This window comes from Carcharhinus amblyrhynchos, chromosome 9 (genome assembly GCF_965287045.1).
Source record: "Carcharhinus amblyrhynchos chromosome 9, sCarAmb.v2.hapA, whole genome shotgun sequence".
NCBI lineage: Eukaryota > Metazoa > Chordata > Chondrichthyes > Carcharhiniformes > Carcharhinidae > Carcharhinus > Carcharhinus amblyrhynchos.
The window spans coordinates 35,131,683-35,148,151 of record NC_137332.1 but is presented as its reverse complement, the minus strand read 5'-3'; the positions used below and the strand labels follow the sequence as shown (position 1 = coordinate 35,148,151).

Here is a 16,469-nt window from a genome sequence, read left to right as displayed (position 1 = left end):
GTCAATGCTGCAGCATAAAGTGCCCCAAGAGCATGATTTTATGCGACATGCAAAGGGACCATTCGTAGTACCATATAATAGTTTATTAAGGATTTATAGTGAAATTTTGCACTTAAAGAAATGGCCATTGGCGATAGTTCTGTTCCATGTTACAGTGCAAGCCAACAAAGGCACTTTGAAGGATTAAGTGTCTTTTGAGGCGTATTAGTGCCAGCTACCCTTTATTCATTTCAATCCAGATTGAAAGGGGATTAAGACCCCAGTATTTATGGGAAGGCTTGGGAGAGTGTCAGGGACTAATTCATTTTAATTCATCCTTGGCACATGGGTGTCACTGGCTGGTCAACATTCATTGCCCATCCCTAGTTGCCCTTGTTCAGGATGGCTCTGGAGTCACATGTAGGCCAGACCGCATGAGGACAGCAGATTTCATTCCCTAAAGGACATTAGTGAACCAGATAGGTTTTTCTACCATTGACAATGGTTTCGTGGTCACCAGTAGATTCTTAATTCCAGATATTTTTTATCTGCAGTGGCAGGATTCGAAAGCTGCCCCCCAAAATGTTAGCTGTGTTTTTGGATCAATAATCTAGTGATAATACCACTAGGCCATCACTTTTCCCATGAAGACAGCTGAGGAACCCAGCAAAGGGAAGTAATAACCTGAAAGTAACAACAAGGCTGCATTATCATTTTTACCTTGCATTCCCAGCCAGATGTAGCCCGGCTGTTTGCTACATGGGATAACCATCAGGAGGAGGTCGGCACCCTTAGTGCCAGCCCTGAACAGGAAAACATTCCCCATTTTCTCATTTATTTAAAAAAAACCTGCCTGCCTCCAATTACCCTCTAACACTTGCCATGAGGAGAAGTGATATATTAAAAAAAATCGATTTGAATTGACTTGGAGATATCTAATTCCCCTCCTAGAGTTAGTGTATTGGTGCAATTTGGAATATCTCCAAATTTGGCTCTGACCAACTCAAGACCTTATCCTGGCGGAAGGTGACTTTCTGGTCAACTGTATTCTTTTCCCTCTGTTGAAAGATCTTGTAAGACTAGAGCTTTTGTGTAGGAAAAAGATTTTCTGATGCCTGCTTAAGCTGTTAAAGGCTATCAGTCTTGTTGATGAAGAGTATATAAATACAGATGTTCCTACTTCGAGCACAATGTTTGAACTTTCTGTCATGTAAGCAAATTCCACTGGCATTCTGAATTGAAGGCCTGTGAGCCCTATGAAAACTTGTACAAGTTACAGAGCAATCCACATGTTGTTGGTCAGGATCCCAGATGCCGGGAAATAATCAAACATTTGTGGTGAATTCTGCACTAAAACAAATGAGTCGTAAATCACCTTGTGTCCCATAGGTTGGGAATATTTCTTCAACCAGCCAACCGTGAATTCCCTGAAACAGCATATGCGGATGGTGGAAATCTAAAAAGTAAAAGCAAATATTGCTGGAAAAAGCTAGCAGGTCAGGCAGCATCTGCAGAGAGAAACAGCATACATTAACTCTGTTTCTCTCCACAGCCACTGCTCGGCTTGCTGAGTTTTTCCAGTATTTTGTCTTCTTAACTATAAATTCAATTCACCCACAATGACACATGGTTTACCTTCCAATAGTAGTATTCGCTGAACAATATGCAATTGCGTTTTTCCCATTTTTCAGCAACTTCCTTTCTGATTCTCAAGAATATTTTTGTGTACCTTTCTCATTCCAGAAATTTGGAATTGTCCATTATTTCCACAGACCACTGGGACACAAATTTAACACTGCTGAACCCACTTTATAGAGTAAATTACGCACAGTTGTAACTCATTTCATTGTTGGATCGCCAATTACTACGTCTGGGCCACTGTTAAATTATTTGTGTGACTCATTTTTCAGGCATCCCTGATGTTTTATCTGTCCATTTGAAATTCATACCAATGTTAACCTGTTTAATATGACTCAAATACCAATAGGAATTAGGCGTATGCTGAGAGATGTTTTCTGATCGGTGAGCATGTTTTGATATTCATGATGTGGAGTTGCCGGCGTTGGACTGGGGTAGCCAGACTGCGTAGTCTCACAACACCAGGCTATAGTACGACCTTTCAGAGTGCTGATCCTTTATCAGGTGACTCATCTGATGAAGGGGCAGCATTTCAAAAGCTTGTGCTACCAAATAAACCCGTTGGACTTTAACCTGGTGTTGTGAGACTAATTACTGTTTTGATACTAGAATTCATAGAATGATGTTGCAGAGAAGGAGGCCATTTGACCCATATTGCCTTTTGTAGCACTGGCTAGTTAATCCCCACTTCCACTTCTCTTTCCCCTTTGCCATGCAGGCTTTTCCCATTCAAGCATTTATCAGATTCTCTATTGAATCTGCTTGCTTCCGTCATTCCCTCAGGCATAATAACTTGCTGTGCAAAAATATCATATCACATCTGAGCTCCTTCATCAATCTCTTTAAATCTGTGTGCTCTACTTAGAGACCCTTCTTAAAACTTCAAAATTTTTTTCCCAAACATGCTTTTTCAAATAATTTCATGATTTTGGACAACTTTAGCAAGCCTGCCCGCTCTAATTTCTCCAGTCTCTCCACACAACTTAAGTCCTCCGTTTCTTTTTCATTCATGCGATTTTAGCATTGCCACCAAGGCCAGGATTTATTCCCCATGTTAATGCCTTTACATATCAAGCGGAGATAGCTAGGTTCTCCTTGACTGACGTGGAACCCCTGCAGCAATGCCTCAGGTTGAAATACTTGAAATAACCGTGTTTCTTTGTTTGGACATGACTCTAGTCAGTGGAAAATTTCCCATTGATTCCAATCGACTCAATTTTTTTAAAAATTATTTACTCCATCCTTAAAGTTACAAAGCCAGTGCTTGGAGTGGACCAGGCAAACCCAAATCCATTCCTTGCTTGCTCCAAAAACCAAATTCAGAATCCAATTGAATCCAATTCAATGTCCCCACAAGCGAGACAAACCTGATCCAAGCTGACAAGATAAGGCATTGCATCACACCTTGGGCTTGATCTGACACTTGGGGCAGGATTTTCTGTCTGCGTTCACCCCAGAGCTGGAAAATTCTGTCCAAGATCAACGGATCTCTGCATGGTCCGTGTCCCATCCACTACGACTCCTATGGCATGTGGGACAGGAACATTTTGCTCTTCATCTTAATATCCACATGTACAGTTCTCAACAGTAGAGTAAGCCAAGGAACTTTAATTCAATCCCTCAATCCCAGCCTATGACCCAGAGATGCTGAAACCAACTGCAGCTCCTCTAATATGTCCAGGTTGAGATTAACTAACAGAGCAGGAATTGAATAATAACCTTGCAAAATGACAGAAAGAGTAGCTGATCTAATAAATCTTCTATCCTGACATGGTGCAGCCTTTACACATGACCCCCACTAGCTTGCAACTTTACAGATCTTTAATAGAAACAAAATCAACATTTGCATATTGCCACATGGGTTTCAAGAACCAAGTAGTTGGTCTTTTCTTAATGTATTTTCTTATGGACTTTTGAACTTTCGTTTTTCTGAAATGTTTTTTGAATTTGACTTGTTGAAAGTATAGAATTATTGTTAATAGGACCCAATCATTCAATTGTCATCACTTAATTTGCTTTTCTGAACCTTTTTGAAATGAAATTGTCCAATTCTGTGTACTTATTGTACCAGGTTTATTGTGGTGTGAGTTAAACCCAAGCTTTTAACTCTATTTGCTGTATGTTCATGACTGCTTGGCTGTGGGCATAGCTAGAGATATGGGGTTGAACTGGGGTTTGAGGAATCCTTCCAAGAAAAGTTTGGAGCTGAGATTCCATTTATGTACTTTATTAAAATTCATTTGTGGGACATGGCCTTCGCTGGCTGGCCAGCATATACGGCCCATCCCTAGTTGCCCTTGAGAAGGTGGTGGTGAGCTGCCTTCTTGAATCACTGCAATCCATGTGCTGTGGGTTGCCTCACAATGGCGTTAAGGAGGAAATACCAAGACTTTGATCCAGGTCAGTGAGTGGCTTGGAGGGGAACTTGCAGGTGGTGGTATTCCCATGTATCTGCTGCCCTTGTCCTTCTAAATGGAAGTGGTTGTGGGTTTGGAAGGTGCTGTCTAAGAATCTTTGGTGAATTGCTGCAGTGCATCCTGTAGATAGTACACACTGCTGCTACTGAGCATTGGTGGTAAAGGGATTGAATGTTTTTAGATGTGGTGCCCATCGAGCATGCTGCTTTGTCCTGGATGGTGTCAAGCTTCTCGAGTGTTGTTGGAGCTGCACCCATCCAAGCAATTGGGGATATTCCATCACACTCCTGACTTGTGTCTTGTCGATGATAGATAGACTTTGGGGAGTCAGGAGGTGAGTTATTCGTCGCAGTATTCCTAGCCTCTGACCTGCTCTGTAGCCAGTCCAGTTGAGTTTCTGGTCAATGGTAACCCCAAGGATGTTGTTAGCGGGGGATTCAGTAATAGTAACACCATTGAATGTCAGCAGTCTATTGAAAAGGTTTACTATTTACCATATAAAGGATTCAGTGGAAGGGTGTTTTGAAAAAAATGGTCTTACAAACTTTGTGTTTGGGTAAGTTATCTAAATGTGAGTATTAGTGAAAGAGTTTTGTGCACTTTGGTCGGTAACATTTAAACTCAGCTACCAAATGTGGAGGACATGAAAAAGTTCCTAAAGAGAAAAAGTAAGAGTTGGTTCAATCCAGACAAGGTTTATTACTGTTGAATACTTCTTTTCAGTCAATTTTCTTATACAGTGCCTGTAATGTGAGAGTTTATCTGGTCTGTGGTTTGCATAGAGTTGGCGTCAAACACTGGGTGGAGAAGGGTAAAAGGTTTTAAGTAGGGTGGAACAAAGGACTCTTGTGGTTCAGTGAATGGTGACATCAAGTTTTTATTTTGATGATGATCTGTACTCTGTCAGGGTATCGGTTTATGCTATAATCCTACAATTATGTGTAGGATCAAGGAATGATTAGCCACTAAACTTGGTTGCATAATAAGCACATGCATTTTTGGCATTACAGGTACCTTTTCATATGCATAATGATATCGTCCCATACTTGCTGGCCACCATTTTGGTGAGCTAAAAATAGCAGAGGGGGCACAAATGATGATATCAGTCACTGGGTAATGTAGATATGTTTCTATTGGTGCTATTTTTAACCCAACACTTCAATGAATGTAAAGTACTGCAGATGTTGGAATCTGAAACCAAAGAGAAAGTGCTGGAAAATCTCAGCAGGCCTGTCAGCATCTGTAAGCAGAGAAAAGAGCTGGTGTTCCTTTGTCAAAGCTCAAAGGCATAGAAAGTGGGAGATATTCATGCTGCAGGGGGAGGGAATGAAAGATGAGTCAGAGCCGCAGAAACCAGGGGAAGAGGTTGCTGTCCATAGAGAGAATAAAGGGTGTGAATAGCCAAACGGCAGAGAAGCGAAAATTAAGTTGGGGGGGTGGGGGTGGGTGGTGGGGGTCGGAGAGCTTGGGGGAAAGAGTGGGGAGGAAGAAAAATGAAGAACAACAATAAAGAAATAAAAGGTAGAGTACAGTAAAAAACTTAAATAAAATAGAATGAAAGCGAAGGGGTCGCGGTCTATGTGCAGTCAGGACCCTGACCTTCCGGTTGCTTGCCGTTTTAACACACGATCCTGCTCCCATGCCCACATGTCTGTTCTTGGCTTGCTGCAGTGTTGCAGGGAAGCTCAGCGTAAACTGGAAGAACGGCACCTCATCTTCCGGCTAGGCACTTTACAGCTTCTGATCTCAACATCAAATTCAACAACTTCAGATGATTTCCTCTACCCCATCTCGGCCGCTTTGTCCTCTCTTAAGCTCGTAAAGCAGAACAAGCGTTCAGCAGCAGGAAGGAAACCGCCCCCCCCCCCTCCCATCCACCCCCACACAGCACTAATTAATGGAATTGCCAATCAGTTTTGGGTGAGTTGCTGGTTGGTTTCTAGGGCTTATTACCAAGTTAGTAAGAAGATCTGAGGTTTACCAGAACAGGATTTAAAGATGGTAAAGTCTGTGAGGAGTGCAGTGGCACATGGTGAAAGTTTTTATTCTCAGTTTAAAAGGTTCTGCTAAGGCTACTTAGCCCCAGTCGTGGGTCGTGCAATTTCCAGCCCCCTCAGACAGGGAGAATGAGCAGAGACAACACTACAGAGGTCGAGTTGCTTGAAGAGGGATGAGGGGGACCTCAGCATGAACCATATCCACTCTGTTTTCAAGGAGCAATTCTGAACTCAACATCAGCAAGGGAGATTGGGTGGACTTTAATGCCCTCCCCTGAGATGCGTTTGGAGGAAAGGGGCATTTAATCAGGCAGGAAGGTAGAGTGGGAATCTCGTTGCGTTTCCACCTCTACCCTGATGAAGTCAGGTGCAGGAAAGTTCATCGACAGCCTTCCCACCCTGCTCACAACTGAGGCCATAAAGTGGCCATTTTGCCTAAACAAGGGTCTCTCTGGTGTTCAACTAGCAGCGTTCAACCAGCAGTGGACAGAGCAGTCACCAGAATTGGATCAAAAACATGAACAAGTGGCTGACAAAGTGCAGAAGCACGGAGTTGGGGGAACAGAAAGAAGAGGGGCACATCCAGTCCACTAGTCTATACTCCTTTCTGAATTGTTCAGATGATCAAAATGCTGAGTCACAGCTGAAAACTGGGGATTTATTTCAATGGAAAGTGTCTTTTTAAGAATTCTTTGTTAACATTTGTAAAGGTGTTGGGTGTAGTTTGGTTGGTCACATTAAGAAAAATGTAGTGTTAAGTAGTTCAACAGAAAGTATTTACTAACCACAAGAAGCTCTATACAGAGCTACAGACAAGGTCTGAGCTAGGAGTTGTCTCCATGCTTGTTTCTATACATGGCTCTGTCCAATACTACACTGACTCGTAGGTAGAAACCATGTGTTCTCTTACATTACTGTGTAGACTGTATTGTACTCAGTCTCATGTTAATTCCTTACTTGCCAAACCCTTCTCACGTGAACATTTTACGTGCCAGACCCTCCAATACAACTATTATGAGCAGTAAGAGATCTATCCAGCCAATATGATAATCATGTCCAATAAACCAAAGCAAAATATATAGGCAATGGTTGGGATTCTTCAGCCATTCATGCCAGTGGGAATCTCCCCTCCTGATGCAGTAAACAGAGATTTGGCTGAGCACCAAATTTTCCATCCTCTCTGGCAATGGCGGTGGGTGTGAACAGCTGGAGTATTCCAACCACTGTCACAAAATTAGGCTATATGTAATAGCAAATGTGAAGAGTCAGTAAGACTAGCCAATACAGTGGGGAAAATTTTAACTCCAAAAAATGGGTGAGTTTGCCATGCCCTTTCACAGACCTAGAAACATAAAAGGTATTTATTAATAAGAAAAAACTGTACCAGCAAGGTGGCCTTAGTCACCTACACAATCTACAGCCTAAGAGGGGACGCCATCCCTTGCGGTGATTACCCACTCTCAGTCACCATTGCAGACGTCAGAGCTGCTTTCTCAAAAGCCAACCCACAGAAAGAGACTGGCCCAGATGGGGTACCCAGACGAGCACTCAGATTCTGCGCAGACCAGCTGCCGGGTGTGTTCGTAGACACCTTCAACCTCTCTTTACACCACTCTGAGGTCCCTGCCTGCTTCAAAAAAATGACCATCATCCCGTAACCAAAGAAAAGTCGAGCAGCATGCCTTAATGACTGTCGTCTGGTGGCTCTGACATCCATCATTATGAAGTGCTTCAAAAGGTTAATCATGGAATGAATCAATTCCGGCCTCCCAGATTGCCTAGATCCACTACAGTTTGCCTGTCATCACAACAGGTCCACACTAGTTGCCATCTCCTTGGCCATAAACTGAACCCTGGGACATCTAGATAACAAAGACACCTATGTCAGACTCCTACTTATTGACTACAGCTTAGCCTTCAACACCATTATTCCACTGAAACTCATCTCCAAACTCCACGGCCTGGGGCTTAGCTCCTCCCTCTGTGACTGGATATTAGACTTCTAACCTACAGACCACAATCAGTCAAGATAGGCAACAACACCTCCTCCATGATCATCCTCAAGACCGGTGCCCTACAAGGCTGTGTCCTCAGCCCATTACTGAACTCCTTGTACACCTATGACTGTATGGTAAAATTACCCTCCAATTCAATTTTCAAACAATGATGAGACAGAGTATAAGAAAGATAGAAAATCTGGTGAACTAGTACAACGACAATAATCTCTCCCTCAATGTCAACAAAACGAAGGAGAGGTCATTGACTTCAGGAAGCATAGTGGAGGACATATCCCTGTCTACGTTGATGGAGATGAAGTAGAAATGATTGAGGGCTTCAAATTTCTAGATGTCCCGATCACCAATAACCTGCGCTGGTCCCTCCATGCCAACTCTATCGTTAAGAAAGTCCAACAACATCTCTACTTCTCAGGAGACCAAGGAACTTTGACCTGTCCATTATGATTCTCACCAACCTTTATAGATGCACCATAGAAAGCATTCTGTCTGATTGTATGACAGCACCTGCTCTGTCCAAGGCTGTAATCAACTACAAAGGGTTGTAAATGAAGCCCAGTCCATGACTTAAACCAGCCTCCCATCCATTGACACTGTCTACACTTCCTGCTACCTCACAAAAGCAGCCAGCATAATTAAGGACCCCACGCAACCCGGTCATTCTCTTTTCCAACCTCTTCTGTTGAGGAAAAGGTACAAAAGTCTGAGGCCACATACCTACTGACTCAAGAACAGCTTCTTCCCTGCTGCTATCAGACTTTTCAATGGACTACCTCGCATTAAGTTGATCTTTCTCTTACCCCCAGCTATGACTGTAACATTACACTCTCCGCTGTCTCCTTTCCTTCTTTATGTATAGTACGTTTTGTCTGTATAACACGCAAGAAACAATACTTTTCACTATGGACCAATACATGTGACAATAATAAATCAAATCAATTGGTACCCTGAGCCAGGTGACCTTTACTCTGCGGTGTTGTCCTTAAAGGGACAATGACCATGGTCTGGTAGGAGGTTAAAGTGTTAAAAACCTACTTTCAACCTGTCCACTGCCGGTTTTAACTGGGGAAGAAAGGTGACTACCAAGGTACGCTCAGGAAGCTGGTTGGAAATCTACATATTGTCATGAGGCTGGTAACCTTACAACAATCTACAGTTACAAATGTAATTCTGACCAGCTAAGTTTCTACCTCTGCCTCCAGCCTCCAACCTCTCAACACCCTGACTTCAACACCCCCAACACACTCAGCGATTCCAACTTCTGATCTCCAAAACACACCCTCCCCTATCCCATTCTGCAGCAGGTCCCAATCCAGGCCTGTGGCTCCCTACCCAACTCTGAATTAAAAACTCAACTCGGTGTGTTATTTTCTGGAAATCCAGAGACAGTGTGAAAGCCATCAATGAAGCAAGCAGCATCCAACAAGAGATATCTATTACTTAATTGTAGTTCCTTCTAATTAGTGTTGCTGACTGGAAGTTGAAGAAACAGAATGCTCCAGCCTCACTCTGAAATTCTGAAGGTATCCATGAATGCATCAGCTCATGTCTTTGTTATAATTACATAACCTGGTGCAAGACACTAACGAGGATAATTACTGTTTAGAAATGATTCACATCAAACAAGTTGGCATGCATTTTTCCCTAACATTCAGCCTGTATGTGGCAGTAAACTAGAAAGCATTTAAAAATACAAGAATTTTGAAGACAGGCAATTTTGCTCGGCAGTCAGAAATTACATGTAGCATTTCTGATCAAAGTGAACAGGTGCTTTTGGATTGTTGTAATGCCTGTCTAGTCTGAGTATTCACCTGTGCACAAAGATCAGCATTTGGAATTTAGCTTTCAAACTCGGGGCTTGTTGGTCTAGAGGTATGACTCTCCCTTTGGGTGTTGCAGTTAGCCAGTTTGTGAGTGATTCAATGTTTGAATCCTGGACTATCCCTCATGTTTAAAGGGTTTTTAGATAAGCACATGAATAAGCAAGGAAGAGTGGGATATGGACCAAGGGCAGGCAGAAGGGATAGGTTTAAGTTGACATCATGTTTGGCACAACCTTGTGGGCTGAAGGGCCTGTTTCTGTGCTGTACTGGTCGATGTTCTAAACTCAACTTTGACTTCTGTATACGTCCTGCTAAAAGAGAAAGCTCAGATCATGCACAAGTACGCACACACACACACACAAAACACACACATACACATGTACACATTAAATGTACAGACATCAAACATGTACACATATATATATGCACATAAGGTTGTTCATATGTACTGAGTTGTACATCATATTCAGCAAGGTAGCAATGCTCAGATTGGTCTCTTTAAACAGAATCAGTTTTGACTGATACAGGCTACATGGTCAACTAGCCTGTTAAAGATGAGTAATGGCTGCTGAAGTTTTAGCATTGTCCAGCAAACATTCCATGCTTTCAGGCAGAGAGGATAGAAAACGAGGCAAAAATGGTGAGATTATGTAAACCAGCTGGCATCTGAAGATTGTCTAGTAAAGAACATGAAATTGCAGGTTAGAGCTCTCCAGTAGGTATGTCCAGTAGCACCTCTGCAAAAACACTTGTAAAGTCCAAGTTTGAATTCCCAGCTTGTGCCTAATTAGCTGATCTCTGCTAGGGCAATGATAAAGGTGTAACAATTGTCTACATATGCCTGAATTACAACCTTTCAAGGGCTCCCATTCCTGATCACTCTTAAGTAAACTCTGCTGTGTCAGGTGAGGACAGGATTAGGCTTCTTTATCGTGAGAGAACCATCTCTCAAACTCACATGGGGAGAACACTTAAAAATATCCATCCCCTGTAGCCTTATGTTCATGAAGAGTCAATACCTTAAAAGGAGAACAGGAGTGAAAATTGGAGATAAAAAAAATTTTAAAGTAAAATGTAATGCATATCTACATAAAACCAAAATATATATCATAATTTGAGAGTCATTCCTATCTTCAGTGTCAATGCTTTGCTTCCAGACTACAATTCAACAATTGCGATCAGTTGAATAAATGTTAAAATAGTTAGGTAGTGCTATATAGGCCATCCCTGATCATCATGTTTTGCATTGAGAATGTTGAATTACCAGGTAATTACATAACTTGTAACCTGGATTAACCCATGTTGCATCAAAATTGATGTCCTCTACCCCTTTTGCCTATATCTTTAGGTAATTGTCCTGATAAAAGTTCTCAGCTCATCCACAGTTGCAATGCGGTGAATCTGTGTAGCAATTGTATTTACCTCAAGCCAAGTGTGATCAGACATGTTGCGCATTGACAATTGTAATTTTATTATTTCACATGTTTTTCTTTTATACAAGGACTCCTTCCAGTTTTGAATGATGATCCAATTCTATGAGGATTTATATTCATAATTTTGTTTTCAATTTGTTTTGACATGATACAAATGGAATAATTCTGATCTGTAAGCGTCCAGAAAGCTCAAGCCGCGGCAGATCTTAATTTCATTTGTCATGTATGTTGTGTGATACATTTTATAAATCCATAACACATTAAATAGAACAAAAAAACCTTTTAACCAGAAACATTCGCTTAGAAAAAGACAAAAACATTATACTTTTGATATTTCGTACATTTTTTTAAAAGATGTAGTTATTTTTGTGTTCCCAAACATGGTGTACAATGAACCGGGTTGTTTAGTCTTTTGAAATATAGACGGCTTGCAAATGGGAAATTCTTGCATACTTTGTGAATAGCCAATCTGGCTGTCAGCTGTATCAGTGAAAGAAAATCATCCGGTTGTAGTTCCAGATGTTTGGTGCAGAATGTGGCATGCCACTTTGTTGCAACTCTTCAGCCAACAGCTGTATCTTTGAAAAGCTTGCAATCTCAAGCACTAGACTTCCTGGAGAGGGTGGGAATCATTGAAAGACATATTTTAAAAAGTGATTATCTGAGTAAGTTCAATAATATCCCTGTAATTATTGCTTTTTATCACACATTTGCTGCATTGTAAGTCTACTTTCCCATCGTAAGTCCTTAATTTAATGGGATAATCATTGTGACAGTCGCGACATTACTTGGTTGTCCTTTCTTCTTTTACCAGTAATTTTTTTTACAGCTTGTTGATGTTTCAAAGAGCAAAGAAAAGTACAACACGGGAACAGGCCCTTCGCCCTCCAAGCCCATGCCGATCATGATGCACTAAATAAGCTAAAAAAAAATTCTTCTGCCATTACCGAGACTGTATCCCTTTATTCCCTCTCTATTCGTGTACCCATCCAGGTGCATCTCAAATGTTGTTAATCTGCCTGCTTTCACCACCTCCTCTGGCAGCGCCTAGGTACTCGCCACTCTTTGCACGAAAAACTTCCCCCACACATCTCCCTTAAACTTTCCCCCTCTCACTTTGAACCTGTGCCCCCTTGTAATTGACACTTCCATCCTTGGAAAAAGCCTCTGACAATCCACCCTGTCTATACCTCTCATAAATTTGTAGACCTCTATCAAGTCTCCCCTCAGCCTCCATCTTTCCAGTGGACACAATCCTAGTTTATTGACCTCTCCTCATTGAGACCAGGCAGCATTCAGTTTCATTGACTTTTTTTATTTATCCTATTAGTCCTCCTTGCTATCCACATTCCTCTTGATTTGTTTATTCCACTGTTGCAATTCTGTTTAATGAACTCAGCATTTGAGTATAAATACGAATTGCTGAAATGCAAATGTAATTTAAAACTTTGCTTTAATAAAAATGCAATACCCAAAGTATGGTACAGGAAGTGCAATCCCGAGGTATGTTGCACAAGTGTAACACATTTATATGTATATTAAAGTATGTGGTGACCTCCTGTGTTATTACACTTGGGGTGGGATTTTCCGCCACATCCAACCCCAGTGCCATGTTTTCCAGTGATGGAGGTGGCTCGCCATTGGCTGGAGGTGGGATCTCATGGCCCCACCAACGTCAACAGTGTTTTTGCATTGTCCGCCAGTCCCACCACTGGGGAGCATGCTGTTGCCCTTGGCAAGATCCTGCTGGGAAAAGGACCAGATAATTTAATATTAAGTCCAAATGCATTATTTAAGTTAAGCAGGGTGAGAGGGTGGGGATAATGAGAGGTAGAAGGACGAGAGAATGCAGAGTGGAGAGGGAGAGAAAGTGGAGCAGATGGAAGGGAAAGAGCATTAATGGGGAGATGGGAGGGGGGTAGATGAGAAGGAGGTTAGAGGATGAGAGGAAGGAAGAGAAAAAATAGGATGGGAAAAGTGAGCTGTAGTCAGAAAACAATGTCAGCAATGAGGGTGGTTCGTTATCCCACTTTGAGTACTCAGCCCATTATGTCAATAAACCCAAAATGACCATTAGAACCATTCTTATGAGAGGTCATCTTAACATAGTTTAAATGCTGCAATTCAGCCAGAATTGAGGCAAATACTTTTATCAGCTAGTTTGTAATGATATAGTTTGAATGAATGAGGTTGGTTGTGTACCTGAAGGATGAATTGGTTACTTCTAGTTATATTGTTATTAATTTTAGCAGTTCCATCAAGCTGTAATTTTGCTCCATTATATTCAAGAGATAAATAAACTTTGTGTCAATGTAGCAGAATTTGGAATGGTATAGCTCCGAGTGTCAACATACTCAGGGCTCAGACTGTAAAAATAATAATCTGTGAATGTCTTCAAGAAAGAAGATGGTCAAGGGAAATTTTGCAAACTAGCGATTGCTCCCACCTTTTAAACAAAGGGCCCTTAATTTTGGACAAGCAAAGGAAGCAAATATTAAAGCTTGTGAGTGCAAATGGGTGGTGTGTGTAAGCCCACAGTGAGAGAAACATGGGTTCTCAGGGAAAAGATAATCAGATGGGAGAAGGTGCAAACACGGTGGGATAGCGATCGGAGGAAATGGGGAGGATCGGGGAGGGGGAGGGACTGTTATCCCCTGATGTCCTGGCCAATATTTATTCCTCACTCAACACCACAAAAAAGATTATCTGATCACAGTTCCTACTTTACAACAGTGACCATACTTCAGAAAGTGGTTCAATGGCTATAAAGGGCATTTAGACATGTGGTGATCAGAGAAAGTGTTAATATAAATTCAAGTCTTTCTTTATATGAGCCATTGATGTTGCAGACCTGATCGATTGTATTAGCGTGGTGCATCGATGTAGGCTGTTCTTACTCGATAGAGCTATAAATCACACCCCCCCCCCCCCCGCACCATCACAAATGTGTTCAGCAGCATGTTGACACAATGGTTAGCACTGCTGCCTCACAGCACCAAGGACCCGAGTTTGATTCCCGGCTTGGGTCACTGTCTGGATAGAGTTCGCACGTTGCATGCATGGGTTTCCTCTGGGCGTTCAGGTTTTCTCCAACACCCTAAAAGACACGCTGGTTAGGTACATTAGCCATGCTGAATTCTCCCTCAGTGAACCCAAACAGATGTCGGAGTGTGGCGACTAGGGGAATTTTCACAGTAACTTCATTGCTGTGTCAGTGTAAGCCTACTTGTGACACTAATAAATAAACCTTAAGCTTTAAAACTTTAAAATATGCAACATTGGGATTCTTATGATTTTAAACAAGACAGATCCGATCTGTTATGATGACACAGGACAGCATTTGTTAGTGTCTGCCTTTAGGCTGCGTCAACATCGTGTCTCTTGTTACAAGGCCTACAGTCAGGGGGACATGTTTAAGATGGCTTACGACGAAAGACTGCTGGATAGCAACTGCTGCTGATAGCAAGCATGCAAATTGTCAAAGTTTGTTGACCTGCTGGGTCATGTTGTCTTAGAGTCAAATGTTTACTTGAAGTCTTTAGGATTGAAAACACACTCAAACAATTTTTTTCTCTCTGAATTCAGATGAACTGCGTCAAGCATTAGCTACAGACAAATGACTTTTTGTAACCACACATCACTAAACAACTTAATTTAATAAGCAAAGGCCATGCTCATAAGTCAACCATCTCCAGCATGCACATTTTTTTATGCGCGCTATAATCCTTGTTAACTGAGATGTATGACAGAACTCCAAAAATTCAGGAAACAGCAAATGTGCTGACTGATGTGTTCCCTCATTAAGCTCAAGTAATGTGAGCACCATTGGGTAAATGCACCCTGTGTACAGTATTCAGCAAAATAGAGCAGGCAAGCCCAAGCAGGCCTTAAAGTTCACCCAAAATAGCTGAAACAAAAGCATTTCTTTTTGTACTTATTAGAGTGGCAGCTTTTGTTTATCTTCTGATGGGCTTTCCAGATCTTTCTCCTTGTGATTAACCTGTTGCGTTTTTCTTTATCGAATGACGAGTTTCACTGAACTTCTGTTGACCCTAACATTTGGAGTTGAAAAGCCAGAATGACTGCACACCCACCTTTACACAGATTCCTGTACTTAAAGCATGCCACAGTAAAAAAAAACCCTCTGTGCCAGCAGTTTTCAACAGTCTTGCTCAGTTTTCCAAGTTTCGGAATCTAAAACTATATAGCAAGCGTTGTGTGTGCTTCATCAGCAGGAGCTGATGAATGTATATCCTGCATTCACATTTAAGCTGCAAGATTTCCACTGTGAGGAATCACAAATGATGGAAGTATATGGAAGACCTTCGCTCTGTAACTCTTTAATGTTTGGCAAAATATCATCGCTAAGTTTCCCAATGGTATATGCAGGATAGTGCGTAGGAAAATGATGATGGACTTATTAGATTAAAGATAGTGCTATAAAATACCTGATCATTGTCTTTGAGCTTTACGAACTGACATTTCTGTAAAATATTTTGTATCAAGATCACAATAAAGATCGCAAGATCATCCGAACGACATGCTGGTTAGGTGCATTGGCTGTGCTAAATTCTCCCTCAGTGTACCCAAATAGGTACTGGAATGCTATCCCCCCCTCCTAACCAGGGACTAGGTGGGGGGACAGCATTCCAGTGTCTACTTGGCACTGGAATGCTAGGGGATTTTCACAGTAACTTCATTGCAGTGTTGAGGTGAGCCTACTTTGTGACACTGGTAAATAAAAAGAACAATACTTTAAACTTCAAGCATCTCAGGCACAATAAATTCTTGCAGACTATTTTAAAGTTGCCAGATGTATACAGAAAATGAGTGCCCTTCAGGGAGGGTGATAGTAGCTGTGGGGGTAGGGCAGGGTGGGTAGGGTGGGGGCACTGCTGAAATATAGTGTGAGGGAGTGCTGCCCTATCAGAGGTGCTGTCTTTCGGTTGAGGTGTTGAGCCAATAATAATTAATGAAAGCTAGATGGTTGACATAAAGTTATACCAGATAGCATAATGTACTGGAACCAGTATGGTGATAGGGTACAGTTTTAAATGTTCAAAGTAATCCATGTGTTATGGGAGAAAGCAAATCTACTAGGCTATTTCTGGAGGACTCTCCTGCATCTCTTCATGGTTAAACACAGTGGAGCATTGGCAAGTACTTC

The 16,469-nt window shown here is 41.8% G+C and overlaps 1 protein-coding gene across 1 annotated transcript in view; it reads left to right on the top strand.

Moving 5' to 3' along the window:
- pik3r3b (phosphoinositide-3-kinase, regulatory subunit 3b (gamma)) overlaps positions 1-16,469 on the top strand; it is a 527,353-nt gene that overhangs the window by 209,105 nt on the left and 301,779 nt on the right. The gene's annotated exons all lie outside the window — the stretch shown is intronic.